The sequence below is a fragment of the Carassius gibelio genome, chromosome B17, assembly GCF_023724105.1.
Source record: "Carassius gibelio isolate Cgi1373 ecotype wild population from Czech Republic chromosome B17, carGib1.2-hapl.c, whole genome shotgun sequence".
Lineage (NCBI taxonomy): Eukaryota > Metazoa > Chordata > Actinopteri > Cypriniformes > Cyprinidae > Carassius > Carassius gibelio.
In genome coordinates, this window is record NC_068412.1 from 12634842 (window position 1) to 12652782 (window position 17941).

The 17941-nt window shown below is 36.1% G+C and overlaps 1 protein-coding gene across 1 annotated transcript in view; it reads right to left on the reverse strand.

Annotated features, from left to right (window-relative positions):
* The window catches only part of LOC127976039 (alpha-(1,6)-fucosyltransferase), an 84161-nt gene that overhangs the window by 47776 nt on the left and 18444 nt on the right, over positions 1–17941 (reverse strand). The window contains exon 2 of the mRNA XM_052580142.1: positions 13596–13652. The gene's annotated coding sequence lies outside the window, so the exon portion shown is untranslated. The remainder of the gene's footprint in view (positions 1–13595; positions 13653–17941) is intronic.

Here is a 17941-nt window from a genome sequence, read left to right on the forward strand (position 1 = left end):
ATACTTAACCTTCAGAGAATGTTGACTGTCAACATCAAAAAATGTGTTTGCAATATAAAAATATTATTTGATGTTTTTGCATCCATTTCTAAATGTATAAATACTATTAATACATTAGTATTTATTCAATACAGTTGCACACTGAATAAACATAAAAATTATATACACACACACACACACACACACACACACACACATATATATATATATATATATATATATATATATATATATATATATATATATATATATATATATATATATATATATATATATATACAATACTGTTAAAATGTTTGGTCTCAGTGAGATTTTTTAAAGAAGCTAATACTTTTATTTAGCATAGGATGAGTTAGTTAACAGCAAAGTTTCATTTTTGGGTGAACTATCCCTTTAGCTTGCATGTTTATAGACTGTACGACAAAAGTTATAAATGCAGATTGTTATTAAATAAAGGCTATTATGTGTTTTAATAGGTGTAATGACTGATAGACACCAGTTAATAATTTTCTTAAAGTCAGTATAAAATATAATAACTAGTTCCACAGCAGTTTCTTATGATGCCCAAATAACAAATCTTAGTTGAGGTAACATATGAAACACATGGAGTGAATTGTTAATTGACATAATTTGTTGTAGTTTTCTAAATGTTTGACCAATTAAAATATAAAATATATAAGTTGAATGGACTATAAAACTAGTTCAGTAAAGGTTGAGCCAACTAAAAAATATATATAAACAAAATATCCGTATGAAAAATTTCTCAAATCTATATAAAATTAAGAAAAGGGTAATATGGTAGCAAATTTTAACCAAATTTAATACATCACTCATAATGGGCTAACGCGTTTGCAGCAATTGTTTGTTTGTAACTATGGATAAACATGAGTATGAACATTTGAACTATATTTATAAATCTAGGCAAATTTTGTGTTACATAAATACAATACGTGATATTTTTGGCTGTTAAAGAGATGCTATCGCATATAGCATTTCTTTACTGTAGTCTTAGAGCAGAAGACCATGCAGTGAGTCTGGGGGTTGTTTAAAAACAGGCTTAGTAGTCAAAAACCACCTCAAGCGAGTGTAAAAACTTCTGTTTCCATCACCTTTTTCTGATGTGATACTTCAAAATGTGCATAAGAACAGGGTGATGAAAACATAGCTTGTGTCTCTTCTTGTGCTTGCATAGAGTATTGATCTGTTGAGTATTGCTTGGTTAATGAGCAGCACTGATGATTCCACGAGTCGGTCTCGCTAGAAAGGGCTAATCAGTTTGCAGCTGCCTCCAAGGGATGAAAGAACACGAGGAAAGCCTATGAGTGCATGAGTGGACGTGTTAGAACTCAGCCTGTCTTCACACTCACCTTCTCTGGCTACAGTCAATGCACCGATGTGAGAGCAATCACGCTAAAGTCTCACACTGTTGTTTCATGGGTGGAGGATAAATCATTTCATCAGCAGAACATATGTCTCATCTGAGTTCTCTCTCGCCTGCTATTGTTCTGTCTTGGCTTTTCTCTCTCTTGCTTGTCGGTGCCGATTCTCAGCTTCAATGGAAGGAGGAACGGCTGTCATGTTTGTCTAGACTGATCTGGCAGACTTCAACAGTTCTTTATAGCTCATCTAACTTTTGAGCTTTAATAAATGTCTATACCGTCACTTTTGATTAATTTAAAACATTCTTTCAAAATGAAATTTTTACTTTTTTTCAATAAATACACTTAACCGCAAACTACTGAACTACTGAACTTAATTCTTAAACTTACAAGGTAAGTTCATCCAAAAATTTGAATTTTGTCATTGTAAAGATTGAGGCGTAGCAACAGTTTATGTCAATCTGCAGCTTTTATGAAGAGTGTAGTCGGACAGGCAGGGTCAAAACACCAGCAAAAAACAGTACATCCAAGGTAATTAAAAAAGAGTAATCTACAGAACAGGCAAAGGCCGGGGCAGGCAGCAAATAACCACAAACCAGGTAAAAAGTCAAAGAACAAAACACAATAAGGGAAGGCAGAAACTAGAAAACATAACAGGCTAACAATCAATATCGATCTGTTTGAGTGTGTGAGCATCTTTTATAGTGCGTGATTGATGAGGTAATTAGAGACAGGTGACTGTAATTGATGATGAGTGCTTATGAGTCCGGGCTAAGGATTATGGGAAACAAAGGCCTGGGTGAATGGTAAAAGTCATGAATGGAGTGCACTCTGGTGGAGCTCATGGGCACTCCAGCTGGAGATCATAATTTACTCAACCTCATGTTATTCTAAAGTTTTTTTTTTTTTTGATGAACACAAAATAAATAATTTTGAAGACATAGCCAACAACTTCATATTATGGGGGAAAAAAATATTCATTTAATTTTTGGGTGAACCGACCCCATTATTATTGTTAAAAGTTTCAACTAAGGGATCACCCAAATTGAAGATTTTGTTGCAGCTGGTTCCATACCCTTGTAACTCATGGCTGCCACTTTCAGAATTTAAGCCAACCATCTTAAAGTCACAATAGAGTTAGAGCCATGGAGCTCTGGCTGATCCTGGCACCTCATCCTCCTTCTTTACAACCACAATGGAGGCTCTCACTGCATCCAAAGACTCTTTTCTAAGCAGCACTGCCTCCTCTGACATCCATAAACAATGGAGGGCAGTGATCTCTGACAGTGGCCCACAGGACCCTCGCCTGATTAAAAGGAAACAAAGGAGACGGGTGACCTCCATCCAAGCATCTAATCTTAGAGCCACAATGAAAGTAGGCGATGTTTTGTTCCATGTTTGCTTTCTCGAAAGCTGACAGTGTTAGCTGCAGATGGATAAAGATGGGGGTGGACCAGCAGAAGTCCAGCAGAGTCTGGACCTGCTCCCAGCCTATGCTGTAGAGAAGCTGATCGCTCTTCATTACTCTATTAACATCCCAGACAGCAACCGACTACAGTACACACAACACAAACACACATGTAACCACACAAGCTACAGTGCCAACACAAAGGTCATTACTTCTAAATCGATACATCCTTAGAAGGTTATCTGTATGTTTAATGATATGAAGTACGTGGCAGACAGTGTGCTAGAATGTCAACATCACAGCTTTCTTCTGTGTGATGTGGGTCAACACACATCCCATTCCTCCCCTGCAATGCTGGGACAGCCGTCGGCTCATGCAGGCTCCTGTGAAAAGCGTTTGCTGTGGCAGCAGCTTCAAAGCAAATATGTGATTCAGAAAGACAGTAAAGGCATTTGCATGAGACTACGCCTTTATCTAGGACTTCATCAAGTTTTAACCAACACAGCTTATAGAACTCTCTCAAATAAGAAAAAAGAGATATGTTCCTGTTCCTATTTCTTTGTCCAGGTGTGTCTACTTCAGTCATTTGGTCCATTATATTTACATAGCTTTCTTTACCATTGTTCCTTATCAGATGGCAAGTGAGGAAACTTGGGAGAGTCTTGTTTATTTAGTGGAAAAAATAAGTATTCTAGTTTCTCATTCCTAGGTTTATTGTTGGGTTTAGTTGATTCTGAGAATCTATTATAAACCTGTATTACAATTATGGATGTGCTGGAGCTTTTGCAGCTATTATTGCAATCTTGCTTTGTAAAGAAAGCTTAGCTTATTTTGAAAAAAAAAAAATAATAAAGTCAACATGATATGGACATTTCTATTTTCTAAATTAAATGTACTGAGCAATTCATGAATGAACAAGACAAAATCACCACAACCCAATGCATAGGACTTATTTCATTGTGTTGCACCTTGATTCTGTTTTGTTGTGGCTTGTTTCCATTGTGTTGTGCCAATTTTGTTGTGGCAGCTTGTTTATGTTTTTTTGCGGCTTGTTTTTGTGTTAAAATAATTTTGTTGTGTTGCAGTTTTTTTCCATTGTGTTGTAGTAATTTTGTTGTGTTGTGGCTTGTTTCCATTTTGTTGTGGCTTGTTTCTGTTTTGTTGTGTCTCGTTTCCATTTTGTTGTGGCTTGTTTCCGTTTTGTTGTGGCTTGTTCCTGTTTTGTTGTGTCTTGTTTCCATTTTGTTGTGTCTTGTTTCCATTTTGTTGTGTCTTGTTTCCATTTTGTTGTGGCTTGTTTCCATTTTGTTGTGGCTTGTTTCCATTTTGTTGTAGCTTGTTTCCTTTTTGTTGTGGCTTGTATCTGTTTTGTTGTGTCTTGTTTCCATTTTGTTGTGGCTTGTTTCCGTTTTGTTGTGGCTTGTTTCTGTTGTGTTGTGTCTCGTTTCCATTTTGTTGTGGCTTGTTTCCGTTTTGTTGTGGCTTGTTCCTGTTTTGTTGTGTCTTGTTTCCATTTTGTTGTGTCTTGTTTCCATTTTGTTGTGTCTTGTTTCCATTTTGTTGTGGCTTGTTTCCATTTTGTTGTAGCTTGTTTCCTTTTTGTTGTGGCTTGTTTCTGTTTTGTTGTGGCTTGTTTCCGTTTTGTTGTGGCTTGTTTCTGTTGTGTTGTGTCTTGTTTGCATTGTTTTGGGCTAATTTAGTTGTGTTACGACTTGTTTCCATTGTGTTGTACAAATTTTGTTGTGTTATTCCAATTTCGTGGTGTGTGGCTTGTTTACGTGGTGTTGTGCACTACTGGGCCACTGTACCCATGACTCAATTTCAATTAATAAATGTGGTGTTGGCCAGTAAAATCTGAACTACCAGCAAAATAAAAAATCTTACTGCTGAACATTGGTGCTCTCCATGTGATAAGATCACTTCAGTCGGATATTCATATCAGTGATAAATGGGTCCACAGCATATAGAGTCAATCAAGTATGACTGATTTTTAATCATGTAATATTATCAACCCATTATGCAATACGTTTCCTGCCACAGTGTTCTATTTAGATGATAAGATGTAGCGTGTACGATGACTCGAGTATTTTTAGTAAGCTCACAGTACACAGTAATGTCAGTCTCCATGAAAAGCCCCATCACCCTTGCCATATAGATAAGTGCTCTCGATAGAGATGCCATGAGCTGACTTTATTGGTATTTAGTGAAGAAAGCTTCTATAAGCACTGTCAAGCAAACAAGCCCCTCAGCCAACATTTCCTGAAGACCACTAACAGCTGTTGCTAAGCAACTTGAGCATCTGCAGCAGGGCAAATCCTGGTAAAATACAGTCACTAAGTAAATGTGAAAAAAAAAAAATAATAAAAAAAAAAAAAAAAAAAAAAAATAATATATATATATATATAATATATATATATATAATATATATATATATATATATATATATTTGCCTCACTACAGTAACTTTTTGCGCTCATGTTTATGTTTACATTCAGCTTTTTAATTTAATTGATTTGAAATGACTAAAGTTGTCTCACACCACTAGATTTTTAGCCCAATTTAGTCCCGATATCCCCCTCCTAAGAACCAAAGCCAAAGTCTTGCTCCCGATGTTCGGTGCAAATTATCTGCTAATGTGAAGCATTCACAGATTGAATTTGGCACCTCTTCTCACACACAAACTGGGGCTGCCCCGATCACATAAAACATGTTTGAGATTTAGGATTCTGATCGGGATGATGACGGCTATATGATTATGTCAGTACTTTCTCAACAGCCAATGCGCGACCAAAAAACAGCTATGGGTCCGTTGGTGAAGACGGAAGAAACTGCTTCTTGTAGTAACACTGTCTGTATAATGTGTCAAAAATATATCACAACCATAAGGAGAAAAAGAAGCGCTGGGGTGAAATCGCCTCAGTTTTCATCATACCCGGTGAGTGCAGAAAGCTGCTAGCATGCTAGCTAACATATATCCTCTGACAAGATGATTTTAATAATACCTTGTAGTGTGTGATGTGCAATGATTATCAAATCTTGTAGTATGTGCATGTTTAAGATTTGAGGGAAGATAGTCTGCAAAGATGTGCTGCAACCACAAGGTCATAGTTTTGGTTTCAACATGCCGGGGGAGGGGTGTGTTGAAGTGTCATGCTCACTCATAAGTTTTATTTGGTGTTTTATTTGATGAAATTGTAAAATTGATGAAATTGTCTTTTGCGCTATGATCTATGCAAAGTTGGTGCAATAAAGTAACATCATATTTAACAATTACTTGTTTACATAGGATATATATATGTAATATATTTTATATTATTTTGCCTGTATATATTGCCTGTATATATTGCCTATATTTATTTTAACTATTAGCTATAGTTTGACAGAATGTTCTAATTCAACATGCCAATCAAACTTAACAATTCCTTATATTGATATTGTTTAATTCTTCCTCTTTAACAGTCCATCAGACTCTTAATGGTTTAATCTGTCATCTTTTGGAATATCTGAAGTCCATGTACAGTACCATAGGTCTTAAATGTAGTATTTGTTATGATAAGACTAGCCTATTATTCATAACCAGGCCAATAATTACTTTTTTTTTTTAAATAATCAATATAGCATTTGTTATGAACAAACGACCGCCTGCACATTTAACCGCCAGTCTGTTGAGTTATTTTCAGTTATATATTTTTTAGATACTGTTCAACTTTCTCCATAGCATTTAAAGTGGCTGTTTCTCTAAATAATTCAAATAAATCATATTTGACCATCAGCTTGATCAGCTTCATCTTTTCACACTTCTCTTGCACGCTGGTGAATGAGTATACAGTGATTTGCGTTCCGCTAATAAACTGCGCTTCAGTCATATTGTGCTGATAAAGTGAAGTTAGCGCTGATAAAAGTGCCAAAGGTCTGGTTTAAATAATTAATTAATAGTCTGATTTGAGGTTTCCATTAAGCATGGTATAAATATTGGGGGGGTGGGGGGGGATACTTGCCAGTTTCAGTTATTGGGGGTTATAGCTCCTGTGCAACCAGATATCATAAACACACACACACACACACACACACACACACACACACACACAGTATACATGCATTCCATTGCATCTATGTTTTCACCAGGAGGGTGAAACCAACATGTGTGCTTATGTCTGCTCAAATGCCTGAGTGCGCTTTCTTTTTATAAAATAGAGAAGTGAAACATAAAGGAAGTCTGACTGCTGTCTCATTGTGCTGTTTATAACTATCAGAAAATGTCTAAATGAGTAAAAGATTGTCAGATGTCAACAAAATAGAAAATGAAAGTCTTTTTACAACTCCTGCCTGTCATCAAAGCTTTGGAATAAAAGCTCACACATCTTTTTATCGGTATTGATCTATCTGATGACATAAAAAAGTAATGCTCAAAAGTGACAAGCAGTGACATGCAAGATCTTAAATTTCAAATGAGTGTCTCATTTCACACAACAGAAAAACACAGTCCTGCAATTCCTCCGGGGTTTGCTTATTCACAGATAAAATGAAACATGTTATATTAAAAACACTAATCCTGATACGGTTGTCATTACATCTGACTCATACACTACCATTCAAAAGCTTGAAGTCAGTATGATTTTTTCCCAGTTTTCACCAAAAAATTAGCCAGGAACTGTTTTCAACCTCCATAATAATGAGAAATATTTCTCAGCAACCAAATCAGCATTTTAAAATGATTTCTGAAGTATCGTGTGACACTGAAGACTGGAGTGATAGCTACTTAAAATTCAGCTTTGCCATCACAGAAATAAATTACATTATATATGATAATTAAAAAAAAAAGAAGAAAAAAACTGATGTCTCTTAAAAGGCAACATTGGACAATTACAGAGATTTAGGACCCTTTCTTCTTTTCCCTCAATAGGAATTCCATTCCTTAATAGGGGTTTGACGGTTAATATATAACCGTGAGACCGGTGGTTATAGTTGAACACCGTCATTAGAAGTCTATAGCCGCCAAAACCGTGTCATTAAATATTTTTTTACAAACATTTTTTAGCAAAAATTATTTTCATTTTTTAGATAGGATGATAAGATGCACTGCACTGCACTGCACTGTGCACTGCACTGCACTGTGAACTAGAGCGAATCTCATCATAAATGAAACTCAGCGTAGGCCTATGCCTCATACATTAGCATTAAATATATTTGCTGCATCCTTTCTAGAACAGACAATGGCTTTTTTTTTGCGGCTCGCATCAGCAAAGCATTGCATCGCCATAGACCGCAAAATAATTAGCGGATGGCGGGCGGGTGCGGCTTTGAAATTTGCTCTATGATTTCCGCGAAGCAGAAAACGAGGACGGAATCTCGAAATCCAGTCATGAAAATGAAAGTTGCATTTTAATATGGACAGTCATGGAATTTGCCAAAGTTAGCATAAAATAATCAAATCTCCATATGGACCAGTATCTGTAAATGTTAAGCCGCAAAAGTTGTTTAAAATATAAATCCGTGTTCTGCACGTCTCTGTGTGAATTAATGAATGGCAGAGACGTGCAGGTTTGTTTACTACATAGACTGAAGCACATGACGCTTGCATTAATTTCAGCATCTGAGCTTCAGAGTTCTCTCTCCATCGAGCGATCTGAACTTTTCAGTTCATCTCAATGGACGCACAGCGCACCTGTGTTTGTTGCTCTGTTAACTCTTTGTGAAGGCGCATGACTCACCGTCACTTTATAACTGATAGCGCCGTTTCTCACACATGCAAAGAGAGAGAGAGCGAGAGTCTTACCACGCGTAAACAACACGCTATATGTAAACTATTCTTTGTTGTCTTCTCCTGTCAAAATAATTCATTTAGAATTATTCATATTCATTTTCGAACAAGCAGAAGACATACCAATTTCTCCGGTAGTGGGGGAGCTAATGCGCAAATGGCAATGGCCCCTTTACCTATCAGAGCGCACGCTGACACGGAGTTAACCCGCTATCTCCAAGAACAAACCCCATCCCCGGACGGTTCTGTTATAAACCGTCACATTTGACTCACGACCAATTCTGAAACCGGCACACCCCTATTCCCTAATGCAATGTATTGTAACTTAAATGTTGTGTGTTTATGTCACTGTATTATAAAGAGTGTTACATTTAATGGATTATTCTTTTATTTTTTTGTTTATTTATTTTATGCATAAGAAAATTAATCCTGGACCTTGTTTATTTCAAGGTTGTTCATGACTGAATAAACCTTATCTGATTGCTTAAAGTACATAAAAAAATTAAAATTTTATGCTTATAAAAAGTTTAAATTCTTTTGTATGCAGCCAGTGTTCATTTTGACAGGTATTTTTGATTTAGTCTTAGTCGTTATCTTCAGACGAAAATGCTTTAGAGCCTTGGTCAAATTTTAGTCATATGAGTCTTACATAGTTTTAGTCATTACTTTTAGTCAAGCCACACTTACCAACATTGTTCGTTAACGAATATTTTTCGTCGTCGCCTTTGATGACGAAATTAAACCTTTATGCAGCATGGAACTGTTATTTATCACTTTGGCACAAAAGAGAAAAACTAAAAGAAAGAAAGGATATAACAAATTCAGACTGTAAATACAATGCTCTAAGGAGAAGTCACTGTGTTCATGTTTAATGACGTAACAGTATGAAAAGATATTCGGCCAACAAAATTCGGTTTGAAAGCTACATTAAGCCCCGCAGGACAGTTACTTTAACATAAAACAAAGGCATATCAATACCTCGCCTAGAATTTCTTCTCATTAGCTCTCATGGCAGGAGTCTAATGCATTTAACAGGTTTGGCCTTTTCTAGGAACTTTGCTTTGCTCTTAATGAAGAGCCATAAAAACATTAGAGAGAAACCCAGGTGTTTCAGGAGCAAAACTCTGGGCTTTATGGCGTCTGTCATCATTTCTTAAACTGAGAAAACGGAGAGCCACATTTTGAGTGTCTATCTTTAGGAAGGGCCTAATAATGAAACTCTTGAGCTATGAGATGTGACACATTTGCCCCCCGACTGTGTCGTCTGATGGAGGGAAGACAGAAAGAGAGAGAAAGAGCGAAGGAGAGAAGAGCAGAGTGTTCTGAGGGGGTTTAAGGGGAGTGAGGCTGAGAGGCTGCTGTCATGCTCTAGTTGGCCTGCTGAAAGATGGTTGAGACATGTTTAAGAGGGTGGAGGAGGGGGGGTTTGTGCTGGGATTCTCCTTTGCTGAGCAGCAGCTCTGAGCCTGGACAGACACAGCAGTGGTAACAGGGCTGACTCACTCAGCTCACATGAATGAGAACGCTTATTCACCTAATGCTGCAAAACCTGTTGTGAGCGCTCAGAAGCAAACAGAATGAACATGTGTGTGAAAATGTAACGACGTTAAATAGTGTATATTATATTGAAAGATTTGAGGTCATTGTTTTTTGAAAGGAATGAATACTTTTATTTAGCAAGGACGCATTAAAATGATAAAAGGTGACAGTCAAGACATTTATAATACTATAAAAAGAGTTATATTTCAAATACACTTTATTATTTGGGACTTTAATTCTTTAATTAAACAAAGTTGAACAGTTTCCACAAATCAGCATAACCGTTTTTAAAATTGATAATAATATCAAGACATAATATCAAGAAACATGTTTCTTGAGCATCAGCTCAAGAAGCACATAAGAATCATTTCTGAAGGACTCTGAAGGCAGGATTAACCTGGCTGCTGAAAATTTTGCTTCGTCACACAGGAATAAATATTTTTTTTTATATATTAAAATAGGAAACAGTTATTTTAAATATCAATCATATTTCACAATATTAATGTTTATACTGAATTTTTGATTAAATAAATGCAGCCTTGGTGAGCATAAGAGACTTCTTTTAAAAAGACCATCAACTTTTGAACGGAAGTGTACTTTTTTCAGAGAGCATTGGAAAAAGCACATAAAATGTATATATATATATATATATATATATATATATATATATATATATATATATATATATATATATTAGTGGTGGGCATAGATTATTTTTTTTTAATCTAGATTAATCTCACTGTGATCTTGAAATTAATCTAGAATTAATCTCATCTCCTGTTTCCAAAATGCATCACAAAGTGCTTGAAAAAGCTGTAAACTAATTCCACACTGCACAAGGTGCAAACAACCTTACGCCTGTTTCACACCAATGTTTAATTTTTTTTTCAAGTTTGTAGGTTTCAAGGTACAGAAACCAAATAATTAAATGTAAAATAGCACTGGATAGTCTTCAATGTAAAAATGAAATATACAATCAAACCTACATTTATTTAGACACCTTCAACATTTCTCACATTATTACAGTTTTGCTATATATATCAAAAATTATATCTGGTGTTTGAATAAATTTTGGTTTGACTGTTAAAACTACAAAGTAATTCAGTCAAGAGCAGTGAATGATTTTCATTTTCATTTTCTTGGATTAACATTACAGCAGCCAGCAGCTAAATTAGGCGCGGTCACTTTAAGAGTCGATGAACGCATCCAATATATTACACATTCCATTTTTTTTCCTCAACTGTTTACTTTCACTGAAGAAATAACTGACAGTTTTTTCGAGCATAATTTCCAAGGTGGATATTTTGACATATTTTGTATGTATTTGTCGGCACAAGAGCAAAAATAAGCAAATTCGATGTTCAAGTGTTTTGAGACTTCTCTGCATGAGCCCTGAATACCAGAACACCGCAAGTATTGAAATTGGGCTCTTTCACATCTTTTTGTTTGTTCAAACTGCGATTGGTATTTGTTTGTTCGGGTGCAGGAGGAACTTCGAGGTGAACTTCGCAGAAGAGAGCTCGGTTCAGTGTCGCTGTCCGTGATACGCGGCTCTCTCTCTCCGCTCTAACACAGCGCTAGTCACCAGCTCTGTTCAGCTTTTCCGCGTCTTGTGTTTGGATGCTTTAATGTTTAAATCGATAAGCAGTATGGCTTAAAACACGTGAAAAAGATAAGCTTTCATGACGATGCACAGCAGTGGCCCGTCAACTGTCCTGAGCATCTTTTTAGGCTGGCCTCAGCCAGTCGGTTATATAAAATATCAAGGTGAAAGTCATCATAGCTTGCCTTGACCCAGCTCCCAACCCAAGTTTGAGAATAGATTAATAGATATTGTTTTTATCGCCCGATAAGAGTCTCGCGTTAACGCAGCACGTTAACGCCGATAACAGCCCACCACTAATATATATATATATATATATATATATATATATATATATATATATATATATATATATATATATATATACATACATATATATTAGGGCTGCACGATATTGGGAAAAAATGACATTGCAATATTTTATTTTTCTGCGATATATATTGCAATATTTTTTCTTACAAACAAAAATGGGGTGAGCACACTTACATTCTCATTTTAAATGATTTAAACATCGACACCATCGTGTCAATTGATTAATATGCGCGAGGGAGAGAGAGCAAGACAGCGCTCGTGTTGTTTGAAAATGGCTCGCTCTCTCTCTTTCTCTCTCAATTCAATTCATATTGCTTTATTGGCATGACATACAAAGGTAGCTACATATTGCCAAAACATTGTACATAGCAGAATAGAAACAAACAAAACAAAAATACATATATATTCATAAGAAAAAAAAATTACATGCAAAATAAATCCATATACATTTCTATAAACATTGATGGTACTTCTAATGTACTCTCTGTCTGTCTCTCTCGCGCGCGCTCCCTCTCCCTGTCTCTCTCGCGTGTGCTCTCTCTCTGTCTCTCTCGCGCGCACTCTCTCTTTCTATGTCTCTCTCGCGCGCTCTCTCTCTCTCTCTCTCTCTTTCACGCTCCCTCTCTCTCTGCCCTGTTAAACTTGCATGTGGTTTTCAGTCCCGTCAATGATAAACTTTCACTCTATGATGGTTAAGCTGAACAATTAATCCACGAATCACATTCATCAAGGGCTGGGGAGCAGCTGGCCCGTACAGTTAATGAATAACGGATCAACTACGACACCCTACATCGCACATCCTGCGATGTGACTATCGTGGATTCGTACATCGCGATATCGATGCTTAAATGAAACATCGTGCAGCCTTAATATATATATATATATATATATATATATATATATATATAAATTATGTGTGTGTGTGTGTGTGTGTCTATATATATATATATATATATATATATATATATATATAGACACACACACACACATAATTATTATTATTTATTTATTTTATGGACTTGTGATGTTATGTCTGAAAAATGTACCAAATTATTTTTCTTGTGACAGTACATCAACAGTCCTTTATGATTTACTTTACTGACCTAGTGATGCCCTCATCCAGACTCTCAGCAATGCTAGTGAATATTATTGTTATATAATGCTTATAAAGCACAAAATGTTCCACATTTAGAAATAGGACATAATATAAAATAATTGGAGGTTTCAAAAAAAAAGAAAAGAGATGTATATATCTCTCTACAGAACCCCTGCAGGACCTCCATGGACCCTGGGTTTAAAAACTCTGTCTTTGGATCCTTAAATCGATATTTTACTTCTCTGAGGCACTGTAGTGGACATCAGTGAAGTGAGCCGCATGAAACTTATCCAACAGATTTACTCGCTCACACTGATATGCTGAGGGTCTCTCTTCTGTTCAGTTCAGTTTCAATCACAATCCCATTATTATATTTCAATGTTGCACTGTGATTTATTGAATCGCATATTGCAATACAACACTAAGCCATAACACAATTGTTTACCACAGTTAAACAGAACATATGTAGACCAACACATACAACAGAGACAGCTTACCAAACTGTGTGTCCTATAAAACGCTTAGCCGGGACATGCGTGGACGATTCCCTCCCCCTGTAACATAAGAAAAAGAATCACGTCACTGACACTAAGTAAATATTCTCCTCTTTTTTTTAGAGTCAGCAGGAAAGTGCTCTCAGACGGGTAATTTGTCTTCTCCTCAAGGGTATTCATGAAAAGGACTGGAAGGCGCGTGCAAGTGTCAACAGTAAAACTTTTGAGCTGAAGTATTGTATGTCCGAGGGATGCTGTTCTGAGAGCCAGAAGCAGCCGTTGTTCCTATCACTGATGCTGATGTGGTCTGCTCTGACCACTCTCCCCTGCTGCCGTGGCAACGCAGCTCAAGATGAATGGTGGCATCAGTTTTAATAGAAAAACATTATGCAAGGCTCAAGTCCAAGAATGGCATGCATGTACACACATATCTATGAACGATATGAAAGTCAGTTTCTGCCTCAAGCTACAAAATAAAATATATTAACTTTGAGAATACACATTTATAATGCTGAAAATTTAAATCACACTTTTAATAAATTGCAACTTGAATTCATAGAAATGAAAGTTACTATTGTAAAATTTGAAGGGCTAGTTTTTACTAACAGCTTGCGCCAGCGCAAACCATCTTTGGGAGTTAAATTAGTACAGTCATGATTCACTAGACGCGCAGTGACGAATAAGTGCTGAAAAGGTGTGGACACACTTATTTTTAGGGCTGGGTATTGATTCAGATGTTCCAGATCGATTCAATTCCGATTCACAAGCTTAAAAATCGATTCGATTTTCGATTTTGATTATCGATTCGACTCGATGCATATAGATTTAATACAAATACTATATTAATAAAAAAATAACAGTGAACATAAGTTTACAAGTGGGCAATAAATAAAAATAAATTAAGAGAAACAAACCTGTATATTAAACACTTTCATTTTAGGTACACTTGGGTACATTAAAACAGAACCCATCTCTAATTTTCAAATGCATACAATTATGTTAAATAAATAGATTTTTTTTTTTTTTGATGCAAGATGAAAAATGCATGCTGAAAAAAGTCAGAACCAGTCGCATTCCTTGATCAAACAGGATCAAGTTATTTCATTTTTAAGTTAAAATAATTATACAATTTTACAAAATTTGCTGTAACATCGAGGCTACAAGCCTATGAACAATGTAGGACAACTACAAGGCTTATTGGTGATAGTTCACCCAGAAATAAAATATTATGTCACCATTTATGTATGTATTATTCATCATGTATAATTATTTTTTTCTTCTGCTGAACAAAAAAAAAAAAGAGAAGATTTTTTGAAGAATATGTGGAACCAAACTGTTTCTGGTCTAAAAATGACTTTTTTTTTTCAATATTATGGAAGTCAACTTTTGTGTTCAACAGAAGAAAGAAATTCATACATGATGAATACATTCAGATTTGTAGTATTACTACAGCATTTCACCTCTGCATTACAAATCACGCAAATAACGTTGTTCTTGTCCACAACACTATTGTCGTCATCTTGCTTGCAAAATCTAAAATGCTTCCATACTCCTGACTTTTTATGTGAAGGTGGCATCATGTCGACAAAGCACCTGAAACTGCCATTTTAGGCACTGAATGAATGACAGGTTCGCCTCTCGCTCCTTGGTAACATCTCGCAAGGCAAATAAGAAGGTGACATCTAGTGGAGCAGACTAGTAATTAGATTAACGTTAATCTTGTGTTCAATTTTTGAGGAAATAAATATGAAAAAAAAAAAAAAAACATTTGTGGCCATTGAGAATCGATTTTGAATCAACCAAATTAAAAAAAAGGATTAATCGAAAAATCATTTTTTACCCAGCCCTAGTTATTTTTACGCCATGGCCTTTTTGAATAGCATTTGTAGGAGTTTCATTTCAGAAGCAAAGGAATCGCGCATCGCAATTTACAGATTTTTGCGCTCATCAAATTACTGGTGGGGTTTTGGGTTATTATTTAGCGCCCCCAAAAAAGCATGTCTTGACCTATTTTGTGCTTGGAATGGCTGTAATTATTGTTGCTTCCACAGAGAACAGAGCGTGTGGTAGAAGAGAGAGGATTTTTTCCAAACTTATTAATTTATTAGGAATGCCAGTACAACACATTATCCGAACATATCGTTTGCCAAGCCATGTTATTTTTAATTTGCTACAGGAAATAAACGATGACTTGGAACCCTCAACTAGGAGTCAAGCAATACCAGGTCTAACTAAACTTCTTGCAACCCTTCAATCCTTTTCAACGTACTGTGGCTTCTTTAATTTGCGACTATGCTAATTTGCGCTGTGCTTGGTAGGTTATTAAGTTGGTCGATATGTAAATAAGATTCTGCATTGTGTTCTTTAACTTATGCTTTGTTAGTAAATCACAGCAGATATTTCCACAACCGTCTGCACTGTTTTGGAACTGCTCTCTCACGCTAATTTGCCCTGCTTAGTAAAACTGGCCCTAAGTTGCAAATATGAGATATAAAGTCACATTAGCAACATTTACTGTATATGCATCCAAATAATACATTAGGACTGAAATGGGTGGGATTCAATGAATAGGAAAATAAAACTTTTTTTTATTTACATCCATAGTTTTATTACATGCAGGTTTGTTTGAAATACATAAATGCAAATGTAAACAAAAATATGAATCAGGTTGCAAAATGTAGGGTTTATATAATTAAAACTTTTAGAATCTGTAATCAGACAGAATTATTTTGCATTAACCAAAATTAGTGCATGTAAACTTACTAAACTTACCTATATTATAAAGTCACAATCGCATGAAAAAAAGGCACAGTTACCATTGTATTTATGTATTTATTTATCTATTTTAAACTCTGAGGCAGAAACAGGCTTTCATAAAACAACTTGAATTGTTTTATGTTTGGTACAACATAAAATGTTGGGTACAAATAACACCCGCTTACTCTGTGAATTGACAACTGCGAAAGTGACTTTAACATGGCTTTTCTTAGGCAAGATAGGAATATGCATAATTTAGATACGATTTTGGATCAAAATAACAATCCTGGTCTCCTGTGAAGCAAAATCATTTCCCACAAGGGGGAAGTAAAGGAATTCATATTTCATAGCCCAGCACTCTCAGTATAGAAGAAGGAAGAGTCGATCACAAATCTTGTGCTGAGTATTAGAGCACACACAAGGCAAAGCTAGTTATGTTTTATTAAATGCTCTCTTCCAGAGCTACCGCACCTATGAGATGCCAGTGCTTAATATTTTTGCGCCAGACATTGGAATTCTGACTGAGGAAGGGGAGATGTGTGGATCCTGTCTCTGCAAAGTCCAATTGGAATGATTTATGAGTGGTTTGGTCATTGGCATCCCAGTCAGCTGCAGGGAGGGTTTCCACCGCAGTGTCTGTTCTTATAGTTTGGGATGGCGACAAAATCTTTGCACAGGAAAAGTGGCAATTTCTGTTATACCCTAAAGGTCTGTTCACACCATGTCTGATGGAACAAAATAACACAGATTTTTCACATGATTCACACCAAGTGGAATAGTGGGTTTTACTTCTGTTCTTCCTTTCAAGGGATATCTCTTAAATTTGACTCTGCCTGTGAAAACCCAGCTTTTTTTGTGATTTCCACATAAAATCCTTTATAAAGATGTAGAACATTCTCTGAAAATATAACCATTATATCTTTAATACTGACTAAGGCCATGTCAAAGATTGAAATCATATGTAATAAATGTGAAATCAATGGTTAAAAATAAAGCTTTAGATTAGATTTTGAGACTTTAGCCTGGATTTCACAGACAGGATAACACATAATGTGTTCAGTTTTGGAAATGAAGGCCCCCTTAGAAGTCCACACTTAGGGGCCATTCACATATTGCGTCTTTTGTGCGCTCAAGGAAGCAACGTTTTTTCCAGGCACGTCCACACCGCATTGAGTTAAAAACATCTCAACATTACAGAATGCCGCAAGTGCACCTCAGGTCATGTGACAACAACTAACCAATCAGCTTCATCCTTTCCCGTAACAACGTTGAAAACTCAGCCAAGATGAAGGATCAGCTGATCATAGCTGTATATGGATTGCCATTTTGAAATAAATTTAGTAGCAGAGCTACTGCAAGTGATTTTTAGTGCTGCAAATCCATTTATCCTTTGCTGAAATTTCCGCGTCTTCATGGAGAGAGCATGTCATGGTCGCTTAGCAACGGCAGACGCCTCAGGGGCGCAACTGCGCGAGCGCTTTGGAAAGAAGGAGAAAGCAGCGCATCTAGCGTTTTCCATGCATTTTTAGGCACGATATGTGAACGGCCTGCTACAGAGTCTGCTACAAAGTCAGCATCAGTACAGATCAAAT